We start from the raw sequence: 16,454 nt of genomic DNA on the forward strand, positions 1-16,454 counted from the left end.
CTGAGAAGACCCAAAGAAAGACCCCAGGATGGAGCTTTAACCCAGGTACAGTGTAAACACCCCCAGGCTAGCACCACAGAAACAGCAATAGGGCAAGTCCTCAGGCTAGCTGGATTGGAGGGAGTCTCAATCCAAACTACAGGAACTTTCATTTTAGGGACAGTATGTGGAGTTGGGGATCTGAGTTCAGGAAAACTGAATGAACTCTTGCTAATGAAACTGTACTGCAGAGACATGACCCTGGACGAGAAAGAATCAGCACATTTGGCAAGTACAGAAGCAGTGAGGCAGGATGCTGCTGGCTGCAGGTACTTGCAGGAGGGTGGAGTTCTTGATTTGGGATTCCAGGCAGAGGGGAGAGCTGAAATGAAGCCAGAGGCACTATCCCCCCACTCCAGGATTAGAGGTACTTATACTACTAGTATATTATATTAATATATTAATATATATGTGTGTATACATGTGTTTATGTGTATATATATATACACACACACACACACACACACACACACACACATACATACATACATACATATATCTATATGAAAGAAAAAGAAGAAAGAACCCAACTATAAAAATTTACTGTGTGAATAGGGAAGATGGTCTTATCTTCACAGGAGGACAGTAAAGTAAAAAAGTTAAGGTGTCAAGGTTCAAGCAGGCAAAATGATCCTTAGAGTTTTATTTATTTATTTTTATTCCCAACCTGGAACTCTATCTTTGCTATGTCCCTGTGGTAAGAAACACATTAGAATCTATTTTCTGATTTTGGACTTTTCCCCAAAGTAAAAAATTTGTTTTGGTCATAAATTCTGTAACCCTGAAATCTCAATTCTAACTATACTGTCTAGCTTGCTCATCCCCATACAGAAATCTATCTTTGCACCTTTGCTAAGGCTAGAATGTTATCCCTGCTCACCTCTCCCTCAGAATTCCTGGCTTCCTTCAAAGATCAACTCAGATTCTATCTCTGAAAACAGGTTTATCCTATGCCCCCAGATAGTTAGTGTCTTTTCCCCAAAAATTACTTTGGATATCTAAGGCATTCAGGGGCCAACAGTAGGCTTATCTGAATGCCCCCAGATATTAAATGGCTTCCTTCAGAGATCAACTCAGACTCCATCTCTGAAAACAGGTTTATCCTATGCCCCCAGATAGTTAGTGTCTTTTCCCCAAAAATTACTTTGGATATCTAAGGCATTCAGGGGCCAACAGTAGGCTTATCTGAATGCCCCCAGATATTAAATGGCTTCCTTCAGAGATCAACTCAGACTCCATCTCTGAAAACAGGTTTATCCTATGCCCCCAGATAGTTAGTGTCTTTTCCCCAAAAATTACTTTGGATATCTGAGGCATTCAGGGGCCAACAGTAGGCTTATCTGAATGCCCCCAGATATTAAATGCCCTCCTCCCCCAAATTACTTTGGATATCCAGCATTGAAAAACATTTTTTCTTGAGGCATTCAGGAACATTTTGCTTTTTCCCTTATCCAGATATACAATTTGGACAGAATAAAGTCCTGAGCAGTCTGTGACTTCTCATGACAGGCCTTTCTTTTTCTCATATTTATTGATTTGCTAAACCTCCTATCCCCATCATGGGAATGATTTGACTAGCAATAACTTAGAATATGACTTACCAAACCTAAGATTTCCCCCCAAAGGAGAAAATGAGGAATGGACTCAGTGTGTAATATGAATTGAATATGGGACAAATAATTTATTTTGACATGTACCAGAAAGATAATCAGACCCCAAAACCCCTCACAAATGTGAAAGAATAAAACAGGATTCAGTAACAATTTATACCTATAGGTAAGATCTGTGGGAAGATGGTACTTAGGCTTCATCAGAACATAGAACAGTCTTTGGGGTATTAATTAGGTGTTTTACAATTCAGTTCAGCTCACCTCATTTTATTTCAAATTAAACTTCTCTGAACTTCATCTTAGCCACTTCTACAGTCAACCACTCCTGCACCTGCATCAACTAACTAGCAAGTTATAGAATATAACCTCTTCATTCCCATTTCTCATTGCAGTCACCTGATGATATCTGGAGAGCTGAAAGAAATGATTTCTACTATTCTTCCATTTCCATGGGGTAAGGAATGATCAAAGCATTCAGGGTTTTCCACATACTTATAAATTACCAAGTACTTTCAGGCTGGGTCATCACATAGTCAGAAGTAGCTAGGACATTTTTGATTCCTCAAGGGTCCAAGCAATGCAGCATAATGTCCTTGGAGTTCCCAGAAATTCCAGGACTGCTCTTGGTGCATTCTCCATAGAAGGGCCCTGATAATCTCATTTAGTTTCCAAATACTATATTTATTTATGTCTAATTTTTTATGTACAAGGGTCTTTCCCATGAAATTCAAGATTCTTGGAGGCACAGATTATTTCATTTTTGTGTCCTCCAGTGCCTAGGACAGATCATGGCACAAAAGATATATTTAAGAGATGATTGTTGAGTGGAATTGAAAGTCATTTAAGTGCCAAGGGGCATGCAGAGAAGTTATTAGAAGACAACTCCTGTTTTCAAGGGGCTTACAATACAGGCAGGGAGACAAAATACAAAATATAAACATTTAGCAGTGTGGTATAACTGGGCTTGGACCTGGGGTAGGACTTGAATTCTGTTTCTATCACTCATTTTATATAACTGGGAAATCACTTTATTTTTTCTCTTAGCCTTGATTTTCTCACTCTCAGAGTGAGTAGATTAGACTAGAAAATTTCTTAAGAACCTTTCAGGTCTAACATTCTATATTTTTATGGAATAGAAAAAAAATATTTGATGGCACAAATCAGTTCTCAACTGTGCCATCTCCTATCTTTATATATTTGCTCATGATATCTCTCATCCCTTGAGTAGTCTTCTCCATATATCTTTATCTATTTATGTCCCTCATTTTCTTCAAAACCAAGATCAAAGAATCAGTTGGAAAATCATCAATTCCTGTTGTATATTGTCTCCTCTACTACACACATCTTAATGTGTTGGTCTTTAGGGGTCCAATCTGAAGATTGTCAATGACAGGGAAGTCACTGGTTCCTAAGATGTCTTACTCGGGCAGCTAGGTGGACTGTGGATGGAGCTTGTTAGTCGAGTCAGGAGGACATGAGTTCAAATGCAGCCTCAGACACATACCAGCTATATGACCTTGGGCTAATCACTTAATTCTGTTTGCCTCAGCTCTTTATCTGTAAAATGAACTAGATAATGAAATGGTAAAAGACTCCAGTATCATTGTCAAGAAAACCTGAGATGAAGTCACAGAGAGTTAGACAGGGTTGAAAATTACAGAACAACAACAAAGATATCCCAGCTCACTTTAGGGCAGCTCTTTTGGCCAATTCAGGTGCCAATTCCTCCATGAAATCTTCCATGATCTTCCACCACCTTTTTTCTTGTTATCCATGTACATCAATTTTTAAAAATACACATTTCTTTATGAATCATGTTGGGAGAGAAAAATCAGAACAAAAAGGAAAAACCATGAGAGAAAACAAAAAATACTGAATATAGCATGTGTGGATTTACATTCTGTCTCCATGGTTTTCTCTCTGGATGCAGACAGCATTTTCTATACAAAGTTTATTAGATTTGCCTTGGATCATAGTTTCTTGCGTACTTAATGTTGTACTTATTAAGTAAGCAGCTTGAGAAATCAGTTCCTCCTATCAATCACAGTATCTGTACATAGTAGGCACTTAATAAATTTGTTTAATTATAGATTAAATTCTACTTGAGTAGTGTAGACAATATGTTTTCCAACCTATCTACTGCAAAATTTTTATTAGTCTACAAAACTTTTACAACTAAAGGCTTTAAAAACTTAAAAACCTATAAAATTAAAAAAAAAACAACAACAACAAAAGAAAATGGATTCTTCTCCACTCCCCATTGGTAATGACTTCCCTTCTCTAAATTCATTTAATACTTTGATAAGTTGTTGGATATGTAGTTCTTTATATAATAATTGGTGTAATAGCTGTTTTGGTAATTTATCTCTCGATCCTCTACCAATCTGTAAGCTTTTTAACTGTAGAGAACACATCAAATCAATCTAAGCTTTCCAATCTAAATAGCTCTGTTAGTATTTAATACTGTGTTCTACACACAGAAAATACTGGAAATGATGGGATTCAGAAACACATTTCAATCTCCTTATCTATGAAAAGAAGAGTTTAGACTAGCTGGCTTTTGAGGTATTATCCAGATATAAATTTAGGATCTAAAGGATAGGGAAAGGAGTTTTATTTCATTAGTTTAAGGAACTTCTTCTGACTCTTTCAAGTGGATATTTTCTCTGATATTTATTCCATTGGAGAGTGGCTTAGATTACTGGGAAGTTAAGTGATTTGCCCAGGTTCATACAGACAGGATATACCAAAAGATCTCCCTTTTGAATATCTGAAGCCTTTCTGTCTTTAGGACTTTTTATCCCTATGTTGTTTGATATTGTTGCATTGTATTCCTTTATGCATATTTCCCTATGTTGTGTTTCTCCTTCCCAAGGCACTTTCTTCTTCCTGGCTCCTTGCTAGTTGAGCCAATGAAGCCTGGGAGCAAAGAGAATTTGTTGGTAGAGAATTAAATATTTTCCTGTCTGCAGTGTAGTTTAGCTTGTCTCTATAGAGTTTGAAAAATAAATTCTATAGAATCCAATGTTTTAGAGGTTCTTTCACTAGATGGCACTGTGGCTATATTCAAGGTGAAAAGGGGAAAAAAAGTATATATACAGGAGTAGGAGCAAGAAGCATAGGAAAAGAAGCAGGAAGAGCAAGATGATGATGATGAGGATGATGAGGAAGAATATATGGGAGATAAGGAAAGAAGGAAGAAAAAAATAGAATGTAAACTGCTTGAAAACAGAAATGTTGCTTTTTTTTTTCCTTTTTATCTTCAACACCTAGCACAATGTCTGGCACTTAATAAATTCTGATCTATTTTAATAGTTGAATTGAATTGGAAAGGGGTGGGGAGAGACAGGAAGACAGAGACAGACAAAGACAGAGGTGTATATGTGAGAAAATAATAAGGTGCCACTCATTATTTTATTAGCAGGGCTAATGTTACTAATATAATAGGAAACCACCTGAAGAGCTCAGAACTCTTGTTCCTAGTACTTGGAATTCTGATAGATTTATTAATTCAACTTAAAGCATCATATTTCAAGGATGATACAAACTTCATTAAAAATGTAAACACCCCATTGACAGAGGTTGGCTTGGGACCTATCCAGAAGCATGCTCCATTGAATGTTCCATTTATCAAGAGGCCAAAGCCATTCTCAAAAAGTATCAGGGCTCAGACTCAGTGATCTTCATGTTCAAGTGCTATAGCCAAAATATATGTATCATTATAAAGGAACCAGGATGAAAACTCTTGACAAGAACACATGGGATACCTTCCCACTCCTTTCAATCCCAACCATATTTATGGTATAGTCTTCAAGTCAACAGTTTACATTAAAAATTTCATATTTCTCACATTTTAATCTCACATTAAAAACTTAGATAGAAAAAGTTAATCCAATGAACCCATTATAGGCCACACATTCCTAATGAAGCTCCATTACTCAGGTGAATAGCTATCTCCTTGGTCATATGATTTGGGTTTCAAATCCTTTCAATGAAGATTACAACCTCAGTGATCTAGCATTGGATAAGTCATGTCACCTCCATGGATTCCAGTCTTTTTATTTACAAAATAAAGAAATCACACTAGGTAGTCTTTGAGGTATCATACATCTCAAGATCTATGATTTAAAGGATAGGGAAAAGACTTGTAATTTCCTCAGTTTAGAGAAATCCCTCAAACTCCTTCGACCTCTTCAAGTGAACATTTTCTCTGCAATTTATTGTCTTAGAGAATGGCCTAGAACACTGCAAAATTAACTAACTTTCTCAGGTTCATGTAGAGAGGATATAGCAAAAGATTTCCCTATTGAACATAGGTCTTCCTGGTTCAGGACCTCTATTTTTCCATTCCATCTTGTAGCCTCTTATGATCCTATTAAATATGGCTGGCTTTTATAATATTAGATAAATTCTGATTAGAACAAGACCTAAAGGTAGAGGGTGTGTGTGTGTGTGTGTGTGTGTGTGTGTGTGTGTGTGTGTGTATGAAAGAAAGGGAGATTTCTGAAATTTGATGATACTACTCTTACAGTACAAGACTAGGTAGGCACTGGGTACTAGAATGGTAGTCTGGTCATCCAAAGGATAGCATGAGAGCATTTAGTGTCTGGGTAAAGAAAAGTTTGTGAATTTCCACTTAACTAAGATAAGTAAACTTCTCCAACCATGTTCTAGATCTCAAAGATTATTTAGTGATGACAATTGCTTCTTGCAAAAGTAGTCAGCTGAGGATTTTAAAGGCTTGTCCTTCTAAGCTTTCCAAAAAAACCCTGAAAATTTAATTTGTTTCTTTCTGAAGCCATACTATTTGTTTCTTCCCTGATATGGGGGCAACATTACATTCTCACAGTCCTTCATATGTAAAATGCACATCTTCTTTTTTCCCCTTGTCTATTTTAGAATCTTTCTCTTCCTTTAAGGTTGAATTTACAATACCTTTCCAATACAAACACCTTGTAAGAATCCTAACAATATCCTGTCCTTGTTATATCCTCTCCTCCTCCTTTCTGTCCTTCCCAGTAGAATGTAAGTAGAATGTAATTATTGAGGGCAGGTAAAATAGAAGATTAAATAATCCACTGATCACCATCTGAAAAAGATCCTAAAATGAAAACTCCCAGGAATATTATAGCCAGATTCTAAAACTCCATGGTCAAACAGAAAATATTTCATGTAGTCAGAAAGACACCGTTAAAATCCCATGGAGCCATAGTCAGGATCACACAAGATTTAGCAGCTAACACATAAAAGGAGTGGAGAGTTTGGTATATAATATTGCAGAAATTAAAAGAGCTGGAATTACAACAAACAATAACCTACTCATCAAAACTTAGTATAATCTTTTAAGGGAAAATACGTTAATGAAAAAATTTTTAATTCAGGAAATTCTGAGACATTCAATAGTTTGACCAACATTGGATAGAACATTAGTGAAAGAGCTAAGAAGAGTTTAAGTATTTGAACACTCATCTGAGCTCTTATTTATTTATTTACTTACTAAGAATGCTAACAATAATAGTAATAATAATAATGTCAACTCAAATTTATATTTCACCTTAAAACATTTGTCTTATTCCACTCCTATAAGGGAGGTGCAGCTATGTAGATGATGCTATACCCAGAAATCTTGGAGGTAGCATCTTCTGAGTTTTATAAGGTCCATTTATATTATTGCTTGATCCTCTATGTTGGAACACCTCCTAATTTAGCAACATCTGCAAATTTAATTAACATGCTGTTTATCTTCCTGTTCAGACAATTAATAAAGATGTCAGGCAGAACAAGGTCTAACACAGCTTCTTGTAATGCTCTGCAAACATCCCCTCCTGTTGGTTGAGGGTCATAATCATTTATCATGTGGGTGATAGAGACATTTGTCTGCAAGGACCTCGGAAATAAGGAGGCAAAAAGCTAGCCTGCAGAAACTGGCCAAGGTTTCCAGGCTTCAGATCCTGATTCTACAACTACACATGGGCACAAATATGGAAATAACTATTCCTTAGAGTTACCAAATGATTAGTCATACATAGCATGGTCTTCTCATTGATGGCCACTCTAATGTCCAATTTCCTCATTCTCCATTGTCACTAAACTTTAACTTTTCTTATACATTCATTCAGTCATTTCTGACTCTTTATGACCCCATAGATTGTAGCATGCCAGACTCTTCCAATCTCCAATATCTCCCAGTCTGTCCAAGCTCATGTTTGTTGTTGCCATGACACTGTCTATCAATCTCATCCTCTGTTATTTCCTTTTCTTTTTGCTTTCAATATTTCCCAACATTAAAGTCTTTTCAATGAATCTTGTCTTCTCATTATGTGGCCATGGCACTTAAGCTTTAGATTCAGTATTTGACCTTCCAGTGAATTGTCTGAGTTAGTTTTTTGAGGATTATTAAGTATTAATTGGTTTGTTAAATATCAATTGATTTGATCTTCTTGTTGTCTAAGGGACTCTCAGAAGTGTTTCTCATCACTGCATCAATTCTGTAGCAGTCAGTTTTCCTTATAGTTCAACTTGCACAGTCATATATTGCTAAGGAAAAAAAACCATAACTTTGAATTTAGACTGTCAGCAGGGTGATGTCTCTAATTTTTAGTATGCTTTCCAGATTTGCCATAGTTTTCCTTCTGAAGAGGAAGTGTCTTTTAGTTTTATTGCTGCAGTTGTTGTCTGTGTTGATCTTTAAGTCCAAGAATATAAACTCTGATACCCTTTCCATTTCTTCTCTCTCCATTTATCAGGAAGTAATGGGATCAGTTATCATGATGTTAAGCTTTCAGCCAGCTTTTATACTTTCTTCTTTCATTGTCATCAAAAAGCTTCTTAATTCTTTATTTTCTACCATCAGAGTAGTATTTACATATCTCAGATTTTTGATATTTTACCCAACAATCTTAATTCTGGCTTTTGATTTGTCCAGCCTGGCATTTCCCATGATGTACTCTGCATATAAGTTAAATAAATTGACTAAACCAATTAATTGTTCTATATTTGGTCCTAAATGTTGCTTTTTGGTCTGCAACACGGTTCTATAGGTTCCTCAAGAGACAAATAACATGATCTGGCAGTCCCATATTTTTGGGGACTTGCAATAGCATTTTGTTGTGATCCACACAGTCAAAGGATGAAGCAGAAGTAAATGTTTGCTTTTTCCATAATCCAGTGAATGTTTACAATTTGGCCTCTAGTTTCTCCGCCTCTTCAAAAACCAGCCTATTCTAGTAATTTTTGGTTCATAGATTGCTGACACTAAGTTTGCAGAATCTCAAACATAAAGCTTGCTGATGTGAGAAATGAATTCAATTGTTTGATGATTTGAACATTTTTGGGCATTGCTTCTTTAGGAATGGAAAATAAACTGAATATTTCCAATTTAGTGACCATTGTTGAGTTTTCCAAATTTGATGGCATATTAAGTGCACCATTTTTATATCATCATATTTTAGGATTTTAAATAGTTCAGCTGAAATTCTATTATTTTTACTAGCCTTATTGTTAGTAAAGCTTACTAAGGCCCATTTGACTTCATTTTCCAGGATGTCTGATTCTAGATCAGTAACCACACCATCATGGTTATTGATGATGTTAAGAATTTTCTTATATAGTTCTTCTGTATATTGTCCTTCTGTATGTTCATAGCATCTTTTCTTAGTTTCTATTTCTGTTAAGTTTCTACCATTCCTTGTCTTTGATAATGCCCATTTTTGCAAGAAAACATTCCCTTGATATCTCTAATTCTTTAAAGAAATCACCTCTTTCCCATCTATTATTTTTCTTCTATTTCTTTGTGTTACTCATCAGAGAGAATCTTCTTATCTCTCTTTGGTATTCTAGGGAATTCTGCTTTCAATTGGATATATCTTTCTCTTTCTCTTTTCCCTTTCATTTTCCTTCTTCCTTCAGTTATTTGTGATTCCTCCTCAAACAGCCACTTGTCTTCTTGCTCATTGTTTTTTCTTTGTTACTGTTGTTTTGTTTGTTATTGCCTCATACAATATTGTGAACCTTTGTTCATAGCTCTTTAGGCACTCTATCTACCAGATAAAATTCCTTAATTCTATTTGTTACTTCCATTTCATATTCATTAGGGATTTTATTTAAGCCATATCTCTATGGTATGATAGGTTTTTCTATGTTCTTCAATTTAAGTACGAATTTTGCATAAGAAGTTCATGAACTAAACCACAGTCTGCTCCAGGTCTTGTTTTTAACTGAGTATTCAAAGCTTTTCTATCTTTGGCTGCAAAGTATATGAATAAACTGATTTTGATATTGATCATCGGAGGATGTCTAAGTATACAGTCACCTTTGGATTGTTAAAGATTGTTTGCTATGACCAGCAAGTTATCTTGAGAAAACTCTATGAGTCTTTCCTCTACTTCATTTTGGACTCCAAGGCCAAATGCCTATTATTTCAATTATTTTTTGATTAGCTAGTTTAGCATTTGAATCCCCTATGAAGAATGTGACATTTTTTTCCTGATGTTATTTCTAGAAGATTGACTTTGACTTCTTTGGCATCGGTGGCTGGAGCATAAACTTGTATTGCTATGATGTTGAATGGTTTGCCTTGGATTTGAACAGATATCATTGACATTTTCATGATCTTGCTTTTCCTCGCCCCTTTATTGACTATCAGGGATAGTCTATATCTTTTTAGGGAGTCTAGCCAACTAATATTATAACAATCACCTGAATTAAATCTATCCATTGCCATCCATGAGACTTCGCTTGTGGCAAAGGGGCTCCATAGCTCCTTAAGACTATGAGCTATGCTACGTAGGGTTACCCAAGACTGCCTAGTTATAGTGAAGAGTTCAAACAAAACATGATCCACTGGAGAAGGAAATGGCAAACCATTTCAGTATCTTTGTCAAGAAAACCACATGGACAGTATTGAAATGATAAAAGATGTGACATCAAAGATAAGTCCCTCAGGTCAAAAGGTATCCAACATACTGCTAGGGAAGGGCAGAGAACAATTACAAGTAGATCCAGTACTAATGAGGCAATTGGCCCAAATTTAAAAGGAAGCTCAATTATGGATGTGTCTGGTGACAAAAGTTCAATGCTATTATGATCAATATTGCATAGGAACTTGGAATATGATCTATCAACCAAGATAAGCTGAATGGGGTCAAATAGGAGATAGAAAAAGCTCTGACTAGGATATGGCAACTTAAATTTTGGTGACTGGAGCACCAAAATTTAAAAGATGATGACAGCATGTATATTCAGTTATAAGCATAGAAACAACTGAGTTTAGCACCTATTTAGAAAAAACAATTATTTAAAATAGGTTATATCAGCACTTCTCACCTAAAGACTGTGAATTTGTTCCTATCTCGGTAGTATTCCAAGTAGTCATCTCAAAATCTCCCTGAATCTCTCCCAGCTGTCAAGGTTCCTTTTTCTTCCAGGGCTCATTTCATGCTGTCTTCCTTTAATTTGCTTTGTGAAACTTCCCCCAAGAGGCAAAATAGTTTAGTAGAGATTTTTTTTGTTTCATTGTGAATAAAGGATGTGCATTGAAAATAGAAATGGGGGCCAGTTTTACTATAGACAAAGTAGATTAGGTCAGTGTTTTCCATGTTGTTTTTTATAGAAACCTGGTATGAATAGATTTCATGAGAAAATGTTCATTTCAGGGAAATTTTTACTTTTAAAATATTAGCAACAAAATTATATATATAAAACGAGAATGCTAACTACAGAAGTTGTTCAGAATGAAATAGATTCCATTTCTTCTATTTTGTTTCTAAATTTTTCTAACTACTTTTTCACAATACAGAGATTTTTATTTCTACAGATATTTCCAAGCCTTAGGCTCAGTGTTTATAAGTTTCATTAATAAATTTCAAATGGCAGAAATATTCTGAGACCAATTTATTAAAAGTTTTGATGATAGTTAAATTTTAAATTTTCTTGAGGTGGGGGTTAATTTTAAACTGTTAGTCATTTATAATTCAATGTGAATGAAAGATTTGAGTGAGGGGAGAAAGAAAGTATAGGAGTATATTTAGGATTAAGGAAAGAGTTCCACTAAATAGGGACAAGAAAAGATAAAATAGTGTTATCAAGGGACAATTTACTGGTGACCTTGGGGGAGAGAGAAGGGTAGCAGCTATTTAGTATATATGTGACAGAGATATCAAGATGAAGAGAGTGATGGACAGACATAGGACAAGAGACAGAGAAAGACAGATATAGAGATAAACATAAGTGGAGAGAGGCAGAGAAACAAAGAAAGAGATAGACAAAGAGAGGAGAAAACATAGAAGCTGAGATGGAGTGAGATAATGATAACACCTAAAACCTGCAGTCAGAGAGAGAATCAGACAGGGGTATGGAAATAAGGAGATTAAGAGACACAGAAAAGATAGGAAAAAACTCCTAACTAGCAATTTTTTTTTCATATGGAATAAATGCCAATAAATTTGCCTCTAACTCATTTGAGGGTAACAGAAGTTCTAGAACATCTATAAACCACTTTTAGGAAAATCTTTTTGGGGCTAAATGGTGGTACTTAGGGGGGAAAGGGTAACACTGTGTAGGTATTATGGTGTTTATGTGCTACTGAAGGACTGGAAGTATGTGGGCAATGTTTCTCAAGGTTTCATCATCCTGGGGAAAGACCCTGGAAGGGGAGAAAGAGAAGGAGAGGGGGTGAAAAAGAAGAGAGAGGAGAAAAAAAAGAGGAGAGAGGAGAGAGGAGAAAAGAAAGAGGAGAGAGGAGAGAGGAGAGGAGAGAGAGGAAAGAGAGGAGAGAGAGGGGGCGGAGTGGGAGGAGGGAGAAAGAAAGAAAGAGAGAGAGAGAGGAGAAGGAGAGCAAAAGAGAGGGAGAGAAAGGGAGAGCAAGGGAGAGAGAAAGAGAGGGGGAGAGAAAGGGAGAGAAAGAAGGAGAGAGGGAGAGAAGGAGAGTGAGGGAGAAAGGGAGAGGGGAGGAGAAAGGAGAGGGAAGGAGAGAAGAGGGGGAGGGGGAGAGAAAGGAGGGGGAGAGGGGGAGAAAGAAAAGTGGAAGGGAAAGAGCAAAGGGGGAAAAGGAAAATGAATGAATTATTTGAGGGCTAAGGTAATGATGTGAATGGAAAGGTAGAGAGAAGGGGGTATGACCTTGGTGAGTGTTGGATTATAAACTGCTGAAGAGTACTGAATTAGGGAAGTACTGCTATGACTAAATTCTGAGTTTGATTTGTCCACCAGACTTGTCCACAAGGGCAGGAACAGATTATCCAGGTCAGTCACCTAATAGAATCATGATTTATGTATTCCTTTTTTTTTCCCCTTCTTTTTTTTTTTCTGCAAAAGGGCTATATCTGCTCATTCTCTTCTCTCTAGATCAACGGTCTCGAAACCTTTTGGTTTTGCAATTCCAATTTTTGAACATATTCCCCCAATATATACATATATTTATAAATTAATGAATGAAAAACAATCCTAAGTACTTAGTGGGGAGTCTTAGCACTGGGGATACATATAGAAAAATCAAGACCATTCTTGCTCTCAAGGAGCTCACCATATAGGGGAGAGATAGCACATGAAACATTTTAGCTGCAAATCAGATTGTGCAGCAGTAAAAGATCTGGGAACACCTCTTCTTCTGTTTCATTTCCACTGATAAAATCCTATCAATTTCTGATGGTGAACCACGTGACAGTGGCAAAGACTTCATCAACATGAAATTTCTTTTCTGGGTTTTTGGTAGCTGTGTCTGCAGCACCTATAAGAGCAGTAGCTGGGCTGCATGCTTCTAGAATGATAACTGTGGGCACTAGATTTAGATTAGTTTAGATTCAGGTTCCTGGACTACCTCCATCAGGATATGAAGGGAGATGATAGTTAAAGTAGTAGAGGTGTTTTATTTGCTTGGTACATGCTACCTTTTATATTTCCTTCAAGATACCTGGGTGCTTTGGTTAGATGCAGATGCAATAACTCCTATCCAATTCTTATGTAGAAATTCTAGTGATTCATGAGGGTTTATTTCATACCCGGGGCTTTGCTGAAGTTATGTCTCAATCAACTTTGTTGATTCCCCAAGATTTCCAAGTATATAGTTGGATCATCAGTAAATAGGGATAGTTTTTATTCTGGGTATATCTACGATTTGATGTCTATTCCTCTCTAAAGGGAACTTTAAACTCCCTACCCTCTATATGGGGGAGTGTGGTTATGGGTCATGCTGTTCCTGCTAAAAGGCAAGGTATTAAACTGGATGCTTTCTGTGTGTTCTCCTCACCCCAATTTCCTAACCGTTGGCCACATGACTGCAATATTTATCAGCACACAATTGATTAATAGTAGTTCTGGAGAGGATACATAATTGCAAGTAATAATAGAGTATAATTTTTTTGAGGGAGAGATGATGTCTCTCTTTTAAAAAAATTTTGCATCTCCCCCCCCTAGCATATTGTTTTGTATATAGTAGGCACCTGATAAAAGATTGTAAAAAAAAAGAATAAATATTAGAAATGTCATATATGGAACTGCTGTTTCAAAGCCCATTGGCATGAGGTTCTGTATTGACAAAGTTAAGGTCCTGGTGGAACTGAGTTGGTGAGAAGCAAGAAAATCCCAACCTTCAACAGGCCTTTTTGGGGATCTTCAAGCCCATCTCCTTTGGGACTCATCAAGAGCAAGTCCCTGAACGGACTTGCCAACTTTCAAATTTTCTTCAGAATTCTTCAGCCTTCAGGACTCTTCAAATAAAGAATCACTTCAGGAGCTTCTGGTATCAAGAGAGAATTTGCTAGAGGCCAACCCAACCTTGCTGAAGGTAAAGACTGAGAAGACAAGAGGAAAATAGGAAGCCTTTATTGTATTCCCCTATCCAGCTGACTACCTAGAATTTTCCCTTGGATGAGATCCAGGACACACTTTCTTCACTGAGTTATCTCTTTCCCACGGGAGAGCTCTTTATTGTGTACTATCCAGTATATCTTCTCTTATCTATACCTTCTCTGATTTGTTTTGTTATGATTTGGATAAATGGGTTCCTTTGCCATTCAATCTATATATTTATTGTGGAACTGATATTTGGTGGTGGGAAAGTGTTCAAGCTTTGAATAGAAAGCTTGGAGTTCTCCCTTCCTCCCCCACAAATAACAAACCAATCAGAATCTACTTCATAAGTACTTCATAAGTCTAATTCATAAACTCGATCATATCTCCTCAACAAACAATATTTAAGGCAGCAGAAATATTTCTAGCTTAGTGTTCCCTAGCTAAGGAGAACAGAATAGTCAAGTTTCTGCTTCTCCTTCTGGTTGGAAGAAAAGTCTCTCTTGGAAAAGGTAGGAGGAGAGAAACCTAGAGGTTTTTGTTTAGTTATCATCTAAGCCACACATGGGGCCTCTCAACCTATGTGAGACCCTTCATTTCACTTACATTTTCTCTTCGACTTAGAACCAACTATAAAGCTCAGGACAAAAATGCTCCTTAATGTATGTTTGGTGAGTGACTCAAATGCCACCTATATTTTGTCTTTATATTCCTTGCATCTCGTGCAGTGCCTGACACATAGAAGGCACTTAATGAATACTTATAAATTGCAATGTTCAGCTACTGAGTTAAAAGTAAAAAAACAAGTCAGTCCAACAATTATTTTGCATTGGAAAGATAAAAATAATTGAGTTTGAAATTGAACAATTGAAGGAGGTGGGTTTATAATGAATTAATGACTTGCTTCAATTTAAAATGCAAAAGTGGCTTTTGAAACAGGTGGTATATATGTGTGAATAGGTGAATTTGAGTAAGAGAAGGTATAGAGGACTTCTAATAGGATCTGAAAAGTAATAGAGGGCCAATCTTATTTGCATGTAGGCAGATGTCTTGGGTTTTATGCTTTTGACTTCTTGTCCTGAACAGGGAAAGAAGAAAAAAAAATGGGGGAAAATGAAATCTCATCTTGAATCTCTTAGTTTGGAGCAGGTTGCTATTACCTTTTAGTTAAAAATGGATGGGAGTAAGAGTGGGAAAGCAGGTGAAAGAGAAGGAGGATTTTGCCACCCCTGTACAAGCAGCAGCCCTAGACTAAGCAAGAGGCTTCTTCACCAGTCCATTTGCATTTCAAACAGCCAGTTTGTTTTATCTGTTAATTAGCATAGGAAGACTCTCCCCTAGTCGCAAATGACTCCATTAAACAAACGGTGCTTCAGGCCCATCTCCTCCTTTAAATATTTTTAAAGTGCATGATTAATACACTTCCCCAGCGCCAGTCTGGGACTGTGCAGGGAGGTCAGGGAGCAGGTAAATGAAAGAAAATGGCTTCACTCAGAGATGACTGGGCTATTAATCACTGCCCATTTTCTATAAATCATGGCAGATGGCAGGAGCCGGGCAGGCACTCGTGGGAAATGGAGGCCGATGTGCATGATGGGATTCATGGGTAGGTAGCAGCCTGAAGCAGGGAGAGAGGTCATCCTCTGGGCTCCGGACCCGCCCCAGAAAGCCCTCTGAGATCACACCTGTGCTTCACCTCCAAGATGCCAGGATGTCCTCCTAGCCCTGGGGTCTGGGAAACTTCCCTCAGTGGCCCTCATTATTCCCTTGCCTCTGCCCCGCTCTCATCCCTCCAGCCTCATCCATCTGTTCCAGCTGTCCTGAGATGGATGGCTCTGCCTGCCATCAAATTGGGAAGACAGCCCTTGTTAATATTAGCGGCATGTGCTGGTGGGCCTTTCCAGTGGAGAGAGGGGGGCATCAGATGGATGGGATAACGAAGTTATCTCCTAATCAGCAGCTACTCTGGGTGAAACAGGAGGAAAATGATCAGCTATGTGGGTAATGAGGTCATGAACA

General features: G+C 37.1%; 1 long non-coding RNA gene across 1 annotated transcript in view; it reads left to right on the forward strand.

Moving 5' to 3' along the window:
• LOC127554313 (uncharacterized) overlaps window positions 1-16,454 on the forward strand; it is a 46,281-nt gene that overhangs the window by 54 nt on the left and 29,773 nt on the right. The window contains exons 1-2 of the long non-coding RNA XR_007951947.1: window positions 1-45; window positions 2,042-2,103. The exon at window positions 1-45 is cut by the window's left edge and continues 54 nt beyond it. This is a non-coding gene — a long non-coding RNA (uncharacterized LOC127554313). The remainder of the gene's footprint in view (window positions 46-2,041; window positions 2,104-16,454) is intronic.

Source organism: Antechinus flavipes, chromosome 3 (genome assembly GCF_016432865.1).
Source record: "Antechinus flavipes isolate AdamAnt ecotype Samford, QLD, Australia chromosome 3, AdamAnt_v2, whole genome shotgun sequence".
Taxonomy (NCBI): domain Eukaryota; kingdom Metazoa; phylum Chordata; class Mammalia; order Dasyuromorphia; family Dasyuridae; genus Antechinus; species Antechinus flavipes.